This window comes from Symphalangus syndactylus, chromosome 1 (genome assembly GCF_028878055.3).
Source record: "Symphalangus syndactylus isolate Jambi chromosome 1, NHGRI_mSymSyn1-v2.1_pri, whole genome shotgun sequence".
Classification (NCBI taxonomy): Eukaryota; Metazoa; Chordata; class Mammalia; order Primates; family Hylobatidae; genus Symphalangus; species Symphalangus syndactylus.
The window spans coordinates 40348959-40367118 of record NC_072423.2 but is presented as its reverse complement, the minus strand read 5'-3'; the positions used below and the strand labels follow the sequence as shown (position 1 = coordinate 40367118).

General features: G+C 45.2%; 1 protein-coding gene across 4 annotated transcripts in view; it reads left to right on the top strand.

Annotated features, from left to right (window-relative positions):
* Positions 1-18160, top strand: part of ARK2N (arkadia (RNF111) N-terminal like PKA signaling regulator 2N) — a 141363-nt gene that overhangs the window by 95291 nt on the left and 27912 nt on the right. The window lies entirely within an intron of this gene.

Genomic DNA, 18160 nt, shown 5'->3' with positions numbered 1-18160 from the left:
ACAAAACTTCACTGCTGGTTATTACTTTGCAGAGACCAGAGAGTCAAGGTAAGATGCTGCACCAGCATGCACTTTGCATGTGGTTAAACATTGAAGCAGGTATAGGGTGTTTGAAAAATAGCCTAAATAAGTTTTTCCATAGTTTGGTTCTATTTTCAGATTTTTAATTTGGTTATTAAAATGATAGGAACTACCATATTAACACCTCATGATGTTTGTAACTTATCTTCACATAAAGGGGAATGAGAAACCAGGGAGAGTGCAACCTCTTTATTAAAACATTCAACTCCTGAATCTTAGTTTTCCTCAAGAATTTTTAGTTCTGCTTGTACTGGAAAATGATCTATTAACAATTAGGAAACACAATATTAACAAGTAGGAGATATCTTCAGATTTTTGAAATGGTTCTTTTATACCACCCCGTATCTGAGACATAGACATATTAGTACCTGTAAGAAACTCTTCTTTGGCTGGGTGCGGTGGCTCATATGCCTGTAATCCCAGCACTTTGGGAGGCCAACGTGGGCAGATCACCCGAGGTCAGGAGTTCGACACCAGCCTGGCCAACATGGCGAAACCCTGTCTCTACTAAAAATACAAAAATTAGCTGGCTGTGGTGGTGGGGGCCTGTAATCCCAGCTACTCAGGAGGCTGAAGCAGGAGAATCGCTTAAACCGGGGAGGCAGAGGTTGCAGTGAGCCAAGATTGCGCCAGTGTGCTCTAGCCTGGGCGACAAGAGCAAGACTCTGTCTCAAAAAAAAAAAAAAAAAAAAAAAAAAAAAGGAAAACTCTTCTTTGACTCTAGAAGGAAACTGTTTACCTAAGATCTTACGTTTGAACACTTTTGCCCTTGGATACTGCTTTTGAAGAAGAAACTAGGCACAAGTAAGTAATATAACCTGTAGCTAGTGCTTTATCTCATTTGGGCTGCTTCTTTCTGTTCTTTTGCAGGCATTTGGCCTTTCCTTCCCTTATTGTTTTGTTTTTCAGAGTAGATACCAACTATTTATAATTATAGTCTAGTGAGAAAAATTACAGATAAAGAATCTTTACCAAATATATATGTATCTCTTCAGCTCCATTTTTGCAACCTAAGTAAAGTGAATTTTTTCTAGGTTTTGTTTTAATCACACTTGGAACCAAGTGCTCTATGAAACAGCGATCCTCCTAGGTCATTGGTAGGCACGATTTTTTTTTTTTTTTCATGATTCCGTGATTGAAAGCACTGATTCATAGAATTAGAGAGGTTCTGGCCTACGGTGGAACTTTGGTTGGGAGAATCTGCCTGGAGCAGAAGAAAGCAACAGTAAGTAGTGGTAGGAGCAGTGAGTTCAGAAAAAGATGCAAGTAATGATCATGAGTGTCAGAAATTTGGAAAGAGCACCCATTCACCTGATACTCTCTGTTGGTTTAATTCATTGTACACACGATATGCCTTCTAGGTGGAGATGGCTTTAGGCAGGGATCCCTCTGTGTGATGAGGATTCCCTGCCAGGACTTGAGGACCCATTTGGTAGGGTAGGGTGAATGATGGGAGTGAGTGCTGGCAGCAAAGTCAGCCCTCAGAAAGGAAGTGTGGCAGCAGCACTGTTATAATCTGCTCATAGACCCTGTCCTGCTGTTGGGAACACACCTTGGTTGTAAATTATGTCTGTCTAGCTTCTTACTCGTTAGTGAAGGAAGCTATTTGGTGCCAGCTTTTTCTTTTTTATTAAAATTTTTTTCCCCCATTGGCCTTGCTGAAGTTTTTAGAAGATACCAGCTTTTTCTTTTGTGCTTTGGTAATTGACATCCCAGAGTCACATCTGTTCCCCTTTCATGATTGCTCCATCCTGAGAGTGGAAAGGTAAAGTGTAGTGGACTGTTGAGCCCTCACTTTCGTGACTGATTCTAAAGCAAGCAAATCTGACTTGAGGACGGATCTTGAATTCTGCAGCATGAGAGGGTTAGACCAGAGGCCAGGTGAGTGAGTTTAGGTCTGACCCAGGGAACAGGAGATCCCAGAAAGGCCAAGTGACTGCTAAAGGATTTAGTTTCTGCACCTGTAAAATGAAGAATGTCTCGGGTTTCTTTTTTGAAAGTAAAAGGCTATGTGATTTTAGGGGATGATTCATTGTTCTGCAGAGCCATCAGGCTTTTCAAGCAGTAACTCAAGAGAGCTGCTTACTCCAAAAAACTGCTCAAAGGACTGTAGTTCTATCATCTCACTTAAGCCTTGGGAAGGCATTGGATGACTAACACCAACAGAACCTTGAATTTCTAAAACCTGTTTTCAAAGTTTTAAAGGAATGTTTATTTCAAAAGTTTCACGTGGGGTAAGAAGTACAGATTATTATCCTAATTTTACAGGTGGGAAAACTGATAACAGAAGAATAACTGTGTATTTGGATTTACATAGGTAGACTTTGTGAGAGTAGATGTTTTAAAAAAATGATTCAAATTAGAACCTTTTAACTGTTCAGAAAAACAAAACCTCAATTTTCTGGTTTTCCTGCCCATTTTCTCTGCTTCTTCACTTGGGGCAGAGAAAAAGCAAGTTGCAGAATATGCACTACATGCTGCTATTTGTTTGAAATTTTAAAAGACAATATACTGCATACTGATAAAGGATACATACACATGTAGTAAGTATAAACATGCATGAGAATAATAAACACCAAATTCAGGGTAATAGTTGCCTCTGGAAGGGGAGGTATGGAGGGGTCACAGAGGACTTCAGCTTTATTGGTAGAATTTCATAAGTTGGGTAGCAAGGACACAAATGTATGTTATTCATTGTACCTTTTTGTATATTTTAAATATTTCATAATCAAATTTTTTCCTGAGAATGAAAACTCTTTTGTGACTTTCCCAATGTTAGTGGAAACAAGTAAGATCTGAAGCTGATTCCCTTTAGAAGCTCTCAACACTTCTTAGCTATGTTCACCAAATGCATGAGCACTGATAAATTAGACTTTATCAAAAAAAAAAAAAAAACTTTTGTGCCTCAAAGGACACCATCAAGAAAGTAAAAAGACAGCCCACAGAATGGGAGAAAATATTTGGAAATATTAAATCTGATAAGAGACTTGTATCTGGAGTGTGTAAAAAACTCTTGCAACTCAATTCTAAAAAAAAAAAAAAAAAGAAAAAAATCCAATTAAAAAATCAGCAAAGGATCTCAATAGACTCTTCTCCAAGGAAAATATACAGTTGGTCAATGAGCACATGAAAATATGCTTAACATTTCCATCAGAGAGATGCCAGTCTAAACCACAATGAGATACGACTTCATACCCACTAGGATAACTAGAATAAGAAAGATAGGTATTGGTGAAGTGGAGAAATCGGAACCGAAATAGGAACCGTCGTACATCGCTGGTGGGAATATAAAATGGTCAGCCACTTTGAGTTTGGCTGTCCCTCAAATGGTTAAACCTAAGAGTTACAATGAATGTTTATAGCAGCATTATTCATAATCGCCAAAAGGAGAAAGAATCCAAATGTCTATCAGCCAATGAGTGGATAAACAAAATATGGTGTAGCCATGTAAGTGAATGTTACTCGGTAGGAATGAAATGCCAATACATCCTACAACATTGATAATCCTTGAAATCACGATGTTAAATGAAAGGAACCAGTTACCAAAGACCACATATTATTCCATTTACAGGAAATATCCAGAATAGATAAGTCTATAGAAGTAAAGTAGATTAGTGGTTTCCAGAGGCTGAAGGAGGTAGAAATAGGGAGTGACTGCTCATAGGTAAGGGGATTCTTTTTGGGGTCTTGAAAATACTCTAGAGTGGTGATGGTTGCACCTCTGAACATTCAGTAGCCCACCCTTATCCATGGTTTTGCTTTCTGTGGTTTCAGTAACCTGTCAGTTGCAGTCTGAAAATATTAAATGGAAAATTTCAGAAATAATTCATAAGTTTTAAGTTTCACACTGCTCTGAGTAGCATGATGAAATCTCGCACCGTTCCTCTCTGTCTCACCTGGGTCATGAATTATCTGTTTGTCCAGCGCATCCATATTGTATATACTGTCTGCTCATTTAGATACTAGCCATCTTGTTTATAAGATTGATGACAAGAAGGGTGAGTATAGTATAGTAAGATTTGAGAGAGACAACATTCATATAACTTATTACTGTATATTGTTAAAATTCTATCTTGTTCATCTCTTATTGTGCCTCATTTATAAATTAAACTTTAGGTATATATGCATAGGAAAAAACACTATATACAGGATGCAGTACTATTCATGATTTCAGGCATCCACTAGGGGTCTTGGAATCTATCCCTGGCAGATAAGGGGACTGTTGTACTAACCAGCATTGAAGTGTACACTATAAACAGGTGAATTTTATGGTATGTGAATTATATCTCAATAAAGCTGTTATATGAAAATACACATGACCTTTGGAATTGAGGATATAGTGCCTTAAGCTGTTAATAGCATGTTGTGAATAGGTACCACACTTCAGAAAATGAGTTAGTGGAGGTAGAAAGGATAGTAGGAAGGTACAACTCAGCTACAGGGGACCCCAAAGACCAAGATGGCAGTCACTGAAGGCAACCATGACTAACCTTCTCCCTGGCTGCAGGCTTCCCTGACCCCGAGATGTGCCTTTAGTAGGAGACGTATCCCCTGTGAAGAGAAGTGTGGCTTGCTGAGGTTTCTGTGCCATCCAAACCTGCCACCCAAGGGTGAAGATTATTCAGAAAGAAACTAACCTTTATTCCCTGCTGAAATTTGAGTGCTTATCAACTTCCAGGGAGTGTTCCACAGACAGGCTTTTGGGAGGTGGGGTGAAGGATGCAGGCGTTTTTCCCCTCTGAGCAAGAACATCACCATAGCTTGTGAGCTCCTGGGCCTTCCCCTGGCTTTTGCCCAGAAAGTTTTGCAGTCACTCTGACATCCTGCCAGATGTCAGAGAGCCCATAACTCTATCCTTTGGGCACTGAGGTGGGGATGGGGATGCCTTCTCATTATACATGCCCTTTCCTCTGAGATGCTGCTTCCATGATTCCCGCTCCCTCTCTTGGTTGCAAGCCCTGAGAGTCACTGTCATAACTGCTGAAATTTCATGGCATTCCTTAGGTCTGTGAAGGCAGAAAACATGTTGGGACCTTGGCTTTAGTCAGTGCTGGGCACTTCTCTTTGGTCTATTTAATAGTCTTCTGCATCTCCTCAAGTCTTGGCTAAATTCTTGCTGATTAGCTCTTTGAGCTCTTGGTAGAGTGGATTCATTTGCCATAATGTTAAAAGTGGATATCTTAAGAATGCAAACCTTTTATTCAGGTGAAATATTCAAAAATTTTTCAGCATCCTTTCAGGCACCAACCAGTTAGAATTAACACTGGAGGTGTGGCTGTCACAAATTCCTGGAAACCGCAGTCTGTGGCAGATAGGGAATTAACCCTAACACTGCTAGACTGTGTGAATCCTGGCGGGGCTGCCAGGGTGGTGAGGAAGGCACTCAAGCAGCTCAGGGCAGGGGCTCTTTACCAGCTGGAACTGAAGTATGTCATTGTTTTAACAGCCAATAGAACCAAAGAATACATGCGCTTAACCTCTCCGGACCTCAACTTCTTCACTCATAAAATGGGGATAATAGTTCCTACCTTACAGGATTGTCATAAAGAGTTTATGAGTGGAGGCCTAGTTCGCTCCATCCATCTTGTCAGCCCTACATTGGTCCTTGTTTGGCTAGCTCAGCTGAGAAGTGTGTATAACAAAATCTGTCTGTAGGCCTGCCGACTATTTCACAGCAACACAGTTAAAGCATTACATGCATCCTTGAGACATAAGTGCTTTAGAGAAAGGAGCAAGCAACAGTTGGGTATGTGATAACTGGCCTGGGGTGGTGAAAAATCACTAGTCCCAAGATCTAGTTTTGGGTCATGTCTTCACTGCTAACAAGCTGTGTGACCTATGAGGCCAGCCACCTCTCTGGTTCTTACCTTCTTCATCTCTAAAAGGGAGGATAGTTGTATGCCTACCACCATCCCTAGATTTGGGGGGAGGGATCAAATAAGATAACAGGACAGCAGTTTGAAATTTGCAGACTCAGATGACTATAGAAGCAAGGCTGTTAATGGAAATAATTCGTTGGTCCAGATAAAAGACAAACGGGGAGTATGGCAAACTGGATAGAGTTTATGGCAATCTAAAGGAGGAAGCTGCAACTGTTATGAAAGTAAATGTTCAATATTGCCATATCTATGGATTTTTCAAGAGAAAATGGAAATCTGGATTTTAAAAATGTAGATGTGGAATTTCTGATTTGTAAATGTTCGTGTGTGGCCATGGTCAGGTCTACTGAATATAAAGCTTGAAAAGACCTGTTGGTGCAGGAAGAAAGAAAAATTGGGTGGACTGTCACCAATGTGCCACCTTCCCCACTCCACACTGTGAGCCTTCCTGGCACGGGATAAAAAACAGTGAGCCTAGGGTGGTTCTGGTGTTGTGACCCCCATTTTTGTGCAGACTACTGAGACCTGGAGTTATAATTGAGGTACTGCTGTAAGGGACTGAGTGCACCCAGGAGCTGTGGTCACTTGCATCCTTGATCTGACATTTCCTGTGTACATCTCTGGCTGGCTAGACAGGTAACCAAAGAGGAGGGAGGCCAGCTCTGGTTCATCAGTCTTGAAAGTCTTATAACCTGGATCAATCCTGTTTGTCCTCTCAGCCAGGAACTGTGTGGGCCAAACAACACTTGTTTGCAGGACTGGTTTAGCTTGAGGGCTGGGGGTTTACTACCTCTGGACTATGCACATTTCACTGGTTGAGCCAGCTTAGTATTTGCTATGTGCTAGGCACTCGGCCAGACCCTGGGGCAATCCTCACCCTCAGGTAGCTACCTCTGTCTGGTATAACAAACTATTGTCACAAAACCTGACAAATGCTGCTAAGATTAGCAGTCAATGCAGGGTGCTTTGGGAACAAAAAGGCTCCCTAAACTAGCTGGTGGGATGGAATGAATGAATGAATGATGAAGGAGCTCTTGGAGAAGGCAATAGTTCAGCTGAGTTTGAAGGATGAGTAGAAATTAATGGAATCCAGGGACGTAAAGAGTGGAGGGTGTGGGTAGGAGTCATTCAGATACAAAGTTCAGGCATGGCATGAAGGTGAGAGAGAGCATGGCTCAGTAGAGGGACCGGTAGTTGGGAGAAAGCAGAAGTGATAGGGAGCAAGCTGGAGACGTAAGAGCTATGTGGCAAAGGACCTTGAATGCCTCACTAACATTCCACAGACATACCACCTCTGGAAACCAGAACATGTTTATTACCTGCAAAAAACCTATTGTTAGAGGTAGAAAATGGGCATCTAGATACATAAATGCAACAAAGATGTACCTCTGAAATGATGGGGAACAATGTAAGTATTGTATAGAAGAGAGGAATAAGACACTCTCCCTGGCAGTGGAGTGAATTAGAGGAGAATTGATATTGGAAGTAGGGAATTTTATCAGGCAGCTTTTGCAGGAATCGAAACAGACAAACGATGAAGGCTGAATGAAGGCAGTGGGAGGGAAAATGGAAAGGAGAGGTCAGAATGAATAAAGTTTGAATCTGTGGGACTTGTTCATGCAGTGTTGGCGGGGGTGAGGGATGAGGTGCAGAGCCCATGGGTGAGGAAGAAAGGAAGAAAGGCTGCCAGATGTTGCATTCGCTAAGTAGGAAATACAGAAAAGGCATCAGGTTTGTAGCAGATGCTTTTGGGTCACATGTGACCTCTGAGGTGAGGATAAATTAATTGCCTTTTGTATCCTCCACCACAGTGGTCCCCAACCTTTTTGGCACCAGGGACCCATTTTGTGGAAGAAAGTTTTCCTGGGGACTGATGGGGGGAATGGTTTCAGGATGGAACTGCTCCACCTCAGATCATCAGGCATTAGTTAGATTCTCATAAGGAGCACGCAACCTAGATCTCTCGCATTTGCAGTTCACAATAGCATTTGTGCCCCTATGAGAATCTAATGCCACAGCTGATTTGACAGGTGGCGGAGCTCAGGTGGTAATGCTTGCTCACCTGCTGCTCACCTCCTGCTGTGCAGCCCAGTTACTAACAGGCCACAGACGGGTACTGGTCTGCGACCAGGGGGTTGGGGACCCTTGCTCTGCCATTAAGAAGAAGAACACATGGTGCTCTTTGGCTTTGGAACACAACACGTAACATATTTAGAAATACTGCTTCAACCCATTCATTGCATGACTTGGAGCAAGGAAAGGCTCTGCAGCACAAGCCAGGCTACAGTGCTAGCTGCCCTGTCACTTGGACCATATGACCCAGCAAATCCATGATGCCGGAAGTATTCCCAGTGGAGAGACGAAGTGTGGAGTCTCTGGCAAGCTGCAATAGGAGAGGTGTGTTATAGATTTCCTAAGGATTTTGGAGCAAGGCTTATGCCTTCTGCAGCAGAGAGCTATAAACATTTTGAAAAGCAGATCCCAATGTGTTTTGGGTCCTGGTAGAGACAGAGCATCTGACTATTGGACATCATTAATCAAGACATCAGAGATGTTTATCATGAGCTGGGTTTTGTGCCACTCAGGTCATAAATTCAAGCAGGCCAACAGCAATTCATTCTAAGATGGAAGGTGTGCGGCTCAGGGATCAGGCATGAGGAGGGCCGGAGGGTAAAAGTAAGTTGCACATGCCTCTTCCTCAGGCCCCCAAGGCTGGCACCCTGTGGCATTAATGACTCCACTTCACACCAGAGATTTTCTTGTGACTACTCTAGAATAATCTTAGGCCTAGTTCATTGTGTTGGTGTTAGCCAAAATGGACTGCTGTTTCTACTTAAAGCCCCAGTTAAGGTAGCCCTGAAAGACAGTGGGTAGGGGAAATTCTTGCAGTGGGCAGATCTTCAAGCCTGTTCATGTATGCCTGCTCACCAACTTAGAAAAGAGGGAAAAGTGGTATCCAGGCCACACAGAACTGTCTATCACAGTTGCAGCTGAAATCAGAGGTTGAAGAAGGGGATGTGATGAAATTTCTGATTTGTAAATGTTCGTGTGTGGCCATGATCAGGCCTGCTGAATATACAGCTTGAAAAGACCTATTAGTGCAGGAAGAAATAAAAATAGGGTGGATTGGAAGTGCCACCTTCCCCAATGCACACTCTCTGAGCCTCCCTGGCATGGGATAAATCTACCACTCCAAGCCACTTATGCCCCACATTAAGACTGTCTTGCCACTGAGTCTTCAAGGTGGCAGCCAGTCATCTAGTAAAAATACTTTGTACAGGAAAGTAGAACAGGCTACAACCTTGCTCACTGCTGCAGCAGATCTAGAGGCTGAAATTGCTGTTCATTATCTTCCTTCTGTCTATTCTAGATTGTCCTTATTGCAATACATAGGAGTGTATGTATTTCTGTTGCTTGGACCGTATGACTTAGGATTCCATAAGAATACATATGGAATCTTGGGCAGCAAATGGCTTCGTTGGTCAGTAAGGGGCCTGAAAGGGAAAAGATGAGTAGGGAGACAGGGAGGTCTGGGGAAGACGCGTGTGGATGATCCCATGGGAGTAGGCACAAATGTTTCCCAGAGAGCATCCACCATGGGAAGGGTGCCGAATAGCAAGATGGACGATGTGACTCACCCTGTGGAGGCCAGCTTTGTCCCCAGGGCTTGCACAGTAAGCCTATGAATGGAGTAGCCATGGTGACCAGGATGGAGGTGAGGCATGGGCCCACGGAGACAGCTACTGCCACTGCTGACTGGTGATCTGTCAGTGCAGAGACAGGCCCTGTGCCTTTGATCAGCCAGCCACTTGAGGCATCTTGACTACATCAGGGCCCTTCCACCTTGGAAAGGGCAGCAAATCCTTTTTCCTGGGGTTGCTACCTCTGGTGTTAAGCTGAGGGTTTCTGGAGTGCCTGATTTATCTACATATGATGCCTCATCACATCACTGTAGATTAAGAGGCCCATGTTATGGCAAATTAGGTGCAATAAGGGTTGCATGACCAGGGAGTTCACTGATGTGGTATATACCGCAACTAGGGGAAGCCATGGACCTAATAGAATGATGGGACGGCTCGTTAAAAACTCAGTTTCCCAGAGTCAAACCATAAAGGTAAAAAAATATATATATATTTAAAGACTCAGTTAAGGTTCCCAACTCAAGGATGATACACTGAGGTTGGCTATTGTCATTCAGGATATAGCTGATAACGTGGTACCAGTTGCTAGAACACACAGATTCAGGAATCAAGGGTAGATACAGGATTGGTCCCTCTCACCATCACTCTCAGTGATTCACTAGCACCAAGGTGAAAGAATGTCTAGCATTCAGAAAATACACTCAAGAATAGGTCTGAAATCCAGAATGTCTCTTGGTGCCATGGGCCCTTGTAGCAAGTATGGCCTGAAAAAGCCAAGTCACCTGAGGGCTCAAACCCCCAGGGATGTCAATAAGTGTCAACCCATCAGGCAAGCAACCTGGAACAGCTCAAATGCTGACAATGAGGAAAATCTTGAATAGAGGCTAGAGAAGGAAGACAATAAACAGCAAAGTCAGCCCCTGGATTTACAGCAGCAGGGAGCAGGGTTGTAGCTCCTCCTGTTAACTTTCTTGTATGAAATCTTTTTGCTAGATGCCTGGCTACCACCTTGAAGACCCAGTAACAGAATGGACTTAATGAATGTGGGGCATGAGTGGATCAGAGTGGTGCAAGCAGGGAGTAGACCACTTTCCGTGTCCTGTGTCACATCCCCTTCCTCGGCCTCTGACCAGCTGCAGCTGTGGTAGGCAGTTCTGTGTGAGCTTGGACTCATGCTGACAGCACCCCAACTTCCATCACACGGAGTGCATCATTCAGATTTCTATTTCAGCTCCTCCTTCGAAGTCCCAGGAGTCTGTTTGGCTTGTGTGAATCAAGCAGAGCCCAGAAATTAGGGGAGTTAATGGCCCTGGGACAACCCTCAACAATGGAGGATGGGAGCCGGTAGACAAATGCCCCAGCCTCTTTGAGTTGGACAGTTCTGGGAAACATTCTGTATGCTTTTCAGGAGATCCCAGCGGAATTCAGCCCCCGTTGCTCATGGCAGTGACTTTGATGATGGACCTTATATTGGCTTTTCCTCCTCACTCTCCCTTTTTCACTCTCCTCAATTCTTCACTTCTATGTCCCGAGATCAACTCCCAGTTAAACCACCTGCATCTAAATCCTTGTCTCAATCTCTGCTCCTAGGAGAATTCAAACTAAGACAGGAAGGAAAAGGTCAAATTCACTCTGAGCTTGACATGCTGAAGAGACATCCAGTGGAAATGTGCAGCAGGCAGTGGCCACGTGACTTTTGGAGATGCTGATTTATGTATCAGCATGTGGTGACAGATAAAACCACAGGCTAGAGAAAATGCATTCCTAAGAGGCCAGTGCGGAGGCATCCTTCCAAGGCAGGGGTTCTCAACCAGGAGCCATTTTACCCCCCAGTAAATATTTGGCAATGCCCAAGGACATTTTTGGTTGTCACAACAGGAACAGGAACCTGCTACTGGCATCTAATGAATAGAGGTGAGGGATACTGCTGAACATCCTACAGTGCACAGGTCAGAACCCCATAACAAAGAATGATCCAGCCCAAAATGTCACTAGTGCTGAGGCTGAGAAACCTGTTCTAAGGGCATTGCAAAGGACCACGAGAATGATGCTGTGAAAGCTGGTTTCACGTAGCCAGAGGGGCCAGCAGGCAGTGCTGCAGGGGCCATGGGAAGTAAGAACCAATTATTGCCCATTGAACTCAGCAACTGCCAAAACAAATTTATCAGCACCATGGGTAGAAGCCAGTGCCTTGAAGGCAGTTGATGAAGATGAGTACAGACTCTTTCCAGGAGCTTTGAGGGGAAGGAAAAGAGCAAGTGTTTGGGCTTAGCCAGAAGGAGCTGTAGAGTCAAGGAAGAGGTTTTTTTTTGTTTTTTTGAGACGGAGTCTCGCTCTGTTGCCCAGGCTGGAGTGCAGTGGCGCGATCTTGGCTCACCGCAAGCTCCACCTCCCGGGTTCACGCCATTCTCCTGCCTCAGCCTCCGGAGTAGCTGGGATTACAGGCGCCTGCCACCGCGCCCGGCTAATTTTTTGTATTCTTAGTAGAGACGGGGTTTCACCATGGTCTCGATCTCCTGACCTTGTGATCCACCTGCCTCGGCCTTCCAAAGTGCTGGGATTACAGGCATGAGCCACCGCGCCCGGCCAAGGAAGAGTTTTAAAAGATACTGGAATGATAAACATCCTGTATATGCTGATGACAAAGCACCAGTTGGGACACCAGAAAGGGATGATTGATGGAAGAGAAAGAGAGAGAGCCCAGGGACATAATGTGGTACTCAAAGCCAGATAAACTAACTTGGATCAGGTAAGGAAAACCTTTCCTGGAAGCTGGAAGGAGGCAAGGGTGGGCATAGTTATACCTACAGTTGTCAGGGAGGAAGGGTAGACTGTCAAGATAGTCAACCTGTGAGCCTTTTTTTGTTCTTTGCTTGTTTTGCAGGCTATAAGTGCAGAAGTGATAAGGTAGGAGGCCTGGTATTAATACCTACTTGTTGATTGATTACATATGGTGGTTTACTGCAGTTTGCATTGCTCTGCTTTCCTGAGGGTCTTCTTGGGAAGTTTGTCCTTCTTTCCTGGTGTGTTTCAGAGGTAAACACAGGGCTATGCCAGAAACTCAGGTTTCTCTTGAGATGCCAGCTGAGACTCCCGTCTTCTCTGTGGAATGCCCTGTGGAAACTCAAAGTTCACTCCAAGATGTTTGTGGACTTTGGGTGTAGGTTCTTGGGGTTACTTCTGCCTCTTGGTTCCTGTGTCTGCATGTGCTCCCTCTATTCTGCCATGGACTTAAAACTTGGACATGAAACCCTTCTCTTACTCCACAGAACTGCCAGGGCCCAAGCATTTGGGTGTGGGCTGGGTCTACTCTAGATCTTGTAGTACCCTCGTACCATTTTGTGAGCACCTTGCGATCCTCGTTTATTCACTGCTCCTCATCTGTTTCCCTGCAAGTTCCCCCATCTCCAAATCCCTCTTCGACTATTTACTCAGCTGTCCTGAGCTCCCCACCCCAAAACAGGCATAGCTCAAACTATCATGGTGCACAGTAGACAAGAAAGCCTCCTCTTAGTCGAATTTATGCTCCAATAGAAGGCGGTTATCGTGAAAATGTACTTTCTGTCTGAAAGGCCACAAATTCAGTAGTTAGGGTTTGGGAACCTCAAAGAGGTCTAAACTGGGAAGGCCCCACTCTTCAAAGACCATAGTCTCATCTGTAAGGAATTAGCTTTGCCAGGGACACTGTAGGGAGTTGAAAGGCACAGCAAAGGTAGAGGCAAATGAACGGCCCAGGTGGGAAGAGGGTCCTGGCCAACTCTGCCCCCTCTGCTTGTCTCCGGAGGACTGGCCTAGAGGTCCAGAGGCCTGGCTTCTGGAACTTGCTACTCTACTCATCAGCCTATAATCTTAGGCCTTGGTATTCTCATCTGTAAAGTGAGCATAGTAAGGTGGGAACAAAGATTTGGTGATATAGGATATATGCTTACCTGCCTCAGTAGCTACTTGATATGTTTTATTTTTTTGAGATAGGGTCTCGTTGTCGCCACCCAGGCTGGAGTGCAATGGTGCCATCATGGCTCACTGCAACCTCTGTCTCCTGGGCTCAAGCGGTCCCCACCACCTCAACCTCCTGAATAGCTGGGACTACAGGTGCAAACTACCACACTTGGCTATTTAAAACAATTTTTTGGTAGGAGATGAGATCTCACTATATTGCACAGGCTGGTCTCAAACTCCTGGCCACAAGTGATCCTCCTGCTTTGGCCTCCCAAAGTGCTGGGAGTACAGGTGTGAGCCACTGTGCCTGGTCAGCTACTTAATATATTTTACACACTATATCCCCTCTTTGATTTTGCAACAAGAGAAAGGCCCAGGCCTTACTATTTCTTGCTTGGATGTTCAGTATCATAAGCTAAATGGTTCTACATGATGAGCTAAATGATTCGACAGCTTCCTTCTTCCATGCTGGCCAGTCAGCCAGCCACAGTGGTCTGGGTGGAGACACAAATCCCTGGGGACCCTCAGGAGCCTCTGCTCTACCTGAGAAGATGAAATGATTACAGACAAAGCCATCTACCACAGCGGAGACAGTGTGGGACTGATGGCCAGGGAAGAATTTGTTTTGGAAATAAAAATGAATTAACATTTTATTTTATTTATCTGATTATTATTATTATTATTATTATTATTATTATTATTATTATTATTTTGTATTTTGAAATTGGAACTCCCTCTCCACAGCCACGCAGAGCAGAGCCCTCCTGCCCAGGGGCACTTTACCAGGCTCATGATGCAGTCCCGGCAGCGCCCAGCAGAGGCCGACCTAGCTCTTCCCTAGCTCCGGCTCTGGCAGGAGAACGGAGGACTTGCTTGGAGATTTGGAGGCTGTTTCTCTAAGCTAATGTTTTGAAAACTTTGTTGACTATGATTCACAGTCAGACATAGATTTTATATCACGAGCCAGTATAGGCTTATGCACATGGATGTTTTGCTGAACAATACTTACTGTCACTACCTGAGTGTATTCTTGTTTATTTCTGTTCAGGTCTGCCAGATTGGGTCATTTAAAAGATACTGCTTACACCCACTGGCTGATCTCACAACCCACCAATAGGTGGAGACTTGTAGTCGGAAATCCACTGGGAGTCTAGACTGGGCGTGTGGGTCCGGTGGTGGGGGAGAGCTTTGGGGTCACCTGATAAAGGGCCTCCCAGCACAATGGTTACTCCACCCCTCTGTGTTCAGGTTTCCTCGAGGGTCTCTGAAATGGAATGGTAGTAGCACCTACTTGTAGAGTGCTTGTGAGGATTAAGGGGCCGTTGGTGTGAGGCGCTTAGGACAGTGTTGCCCCCAGCGCTCATTTTCTAACTTTTTCCAGTTAGAAACAAGGATTGCTGTGGAGTGCGCAGCCTGCCTGGGTGTCTCGTGGATTCATTCACCCAACCTCTGTTGACACTAGTTACCAAAGATAACAGAGAAAGCTGTCGCCTGGCTGGGGTAGTGGAGGAGCACACGACAATTAGAATAGATGTGATAAGGGCTTAGGTGGCGATGACCACCAGGTGCTCTGGGAACATTTGAGCACCTGGAGGACTCCTTAGCTCAGCGGCTCCCCCAATGTGGTCTCTGGACCCACAGCAGTAGCAGTCTCACCTGGGAACTTGCTAGAAAAGCATATTTTTGGACCTTAACCGAGATGTATAGAATCAAAGTCTGGGGCCGTGCCCAGCAATCTGTTTTCATCAGCCTTTCTGGTGATTCTGATGCCTGCTCCAATTTCAGAATGACTGCACTGCCCATCGTTACCAGATTCGTTGCAAGTTACAGTCATCTATGGAGCTTTTGTCTAGAGTGCGCCCTGTACTGATTTAATCGCAATGTCTAGGAGTGGGAGTCAGGCAGCAGGATTTTTACAAAGATTCCCAGGTAATTCCAGTGTGCATCAAAGTAGGGGAACCGCTGCCCTAACCCAAACCTGGACAGTGGGGCACCAGAGGAAGCTTCGTGGAGGGGTGTCAGTTAAGCAGAAACCTTAAATGCAGTTGGGACTTGATAGTGAACATGGGTTGGAGGGGAATGTGGAGGGCTAGGAGGCCACTGGTGTCCATAGACATTTCTGAAGAGACTATAATCTAGTGTTAAGAAGCTGGACTACACGAGTTCAATGTTCCAGTGAGCTATGATCATGTCCGTGTACTCTGGGCTGGGTGACAGAGCAAGACCCTGTCTCTAAAAATAAAGAAGCTGGGCTATGGGAATAAGTCGCCTGTGTGCGAATCCTGCTCCGCCCTTACCAGCTGTGTGACCATAGACAAGTCACTTAACCTCTCTATTCCTCTTCCACATGGGGTTTCCGTGAGGATTAAGCACGTATAGAAGGTACTGGTGGGATGGGCATTATAATCATAAATTGAGCTAAAGGCCCAGAACTAAACTAGAATGTTTTGGGGAGCTTAGAGTCGCAAGAGATGGCACCAGCCAGATGAGAGGACAAAGCCACAAAAGATTCTGGACCTAAAGGCACTGGGAAGCCATGGAAAGTGGCATGCATGGGGGAGCCACATGGAGATATGTGTGGATGTGCCAGAGAGCAACAAGGTGGAGGAGAGCAATCAGGGAGGGGCTCGTCCCCAAGAGACAGGGGAGATGTGACAGTGCCTGCCTGCCAGAGAGATGAGTGAAGAGCTGAGATGGTGAAATAGGCAGGACTTGGAGACAGATTAGATTAGGTAGGAGTGGGAGAGGAGATGAAGAAATGTCCCTATTTCTGGGCTGGACGAATGAGGTGGTTGTGTCCTGATTTGGGGCACCCTTGCACACCCAGTTCCAGCACCAAGCTCTCTCTGTTCTGTAGACCGAGGCTGGGCCATAGGCATAGTGAGAGGAGCCTGCTGACTCACACTTCCCCCCACCCGACTTCCCAGGAACAATTTGAGTGTTTTGGAGTCATTCGTCATCCCTTAGTTGAAGACAGTGAAGGCCCATCCAGGCAGACTTACTTCTTGTTACTTGAATGTGTCATGTGTGTTCCCACCTCCAGGACTTTGCCCACACCTCCGCCTTTCCTCCCTGTCTACCAGAACCCAGCTGTCCATCATCCCCTCCTCCACAACACACCTCTCCTTTAAGGCTCACCGCCTTGAGCTCTCCTGACCTCAGGGATTGTCCTGGAAGTGGGCAGCAGTCATGGATTGCTAGTCAATCGGATGTCAGTCCCTGCACCTGTGGCAACTGAAATATTAAGCTCCTGGAAGCTGAAAAGTGCCTCCCAGGTCTCTGCCCCTCCCAAGATGCCTGGCCTAGTATTTTGTCAAACAGATGTAGGATGAGGGCCCTGATTGGACTGGGAGGAAAACACAATGCAATTACCAGCCAGGAAGGACTTGTTGAGAATTGGATTATCAGCCGCCTGGGGGCTCAGTGGGAGAGAACAAAGGGTGGAAACTTCTAACAGGATTGCCCTCCGTGGGTCTCGGGGAATTGGGTATATCAGTTTCTGTAATGTGATGCCTCTCCCATCCAGCAAGAGAGGTGGAGACAGCTGGACTGAGCCCTCTTTGGCCTCTCCCAAATCCCCTCCAGTCAGCTTCTCCCGGTGCCTGGAGGTGGAAGTGAAAGATGCCACCAGCACCCACAAGAGGCAGGACCACGGCCAGTGCTCTAGAAAAACCACATGGCCCCTAAGGACTCCCTTACTGTGTGCCTATGGCCATGTTAGGTGCTGCACAGGACGTGCCAGAAATATTCAGATGGAAGCCTCAGAAATAACAGAAACAATGCCAGGGTAGAGGAAGTAAGAACTTGGACTTTGGACCCAGATAAACCCAGGTTTGGACCCTGCAATTGTTCACTGTCTAAGGGTCAGTGCAGGAGTCTGAACCTCTCTGATTCAGTTTCTTCATCTACTAAATGGTCATAGTAGCAGCTGTTATTCAAGTGATTAAAACTTTACACACACACACACACACATATATATTCAAAAGTATGATACAGTGCTAAGTGATACACGTGATGAAGTATTGTGAAGTCCTTTAGCATGGTGTCTGGCATAGAGCAAGCTCCCCGTATGTGGCAGCTATTACTACTGTTGTTGTTTCATTCTGGTTCTGAATAATTACCAGAGTTGCAGGAAGGGAGAGTCCACCGAATGGTCCTGAATGGCCGGAGAAGGAGACAGGACTTTTAGGATGAGTTCGGAAAGAGAGGAAGGACCAACCAGCCAGAGGGAGCAAAATGTCCCGATTTCCAAAAAGTGAAGAATGTGATTCCTGGGATGTAAGCATAATGACACTCAGTAGCATTCTAGAATTATTAAACAGGTGGTTTGGGAGCACTTTGCGAAGAACTGTGCCCATCTTGGAATTAACTCATTAAAATCATGTCCAATCAAACTCCCAGGGACTTGTGTTATCAAAGAATTTTTTTTCTTTTTCTTTTTTTTCTTTCTTTTCTTCCTTTTTCTTTATTTGAGATAGGATCTCTCTCTGTCACACAGGCTGGAGTGCAGTGGCACAATCATGGCTCACTGCAGCCTTGCCTTCTTGAGCTCAAACAACCCTCCAGTGTTGGCCTCCCAAGTAGCTGGAACCACAGGTGCACACAACCATGCCTGGCTAA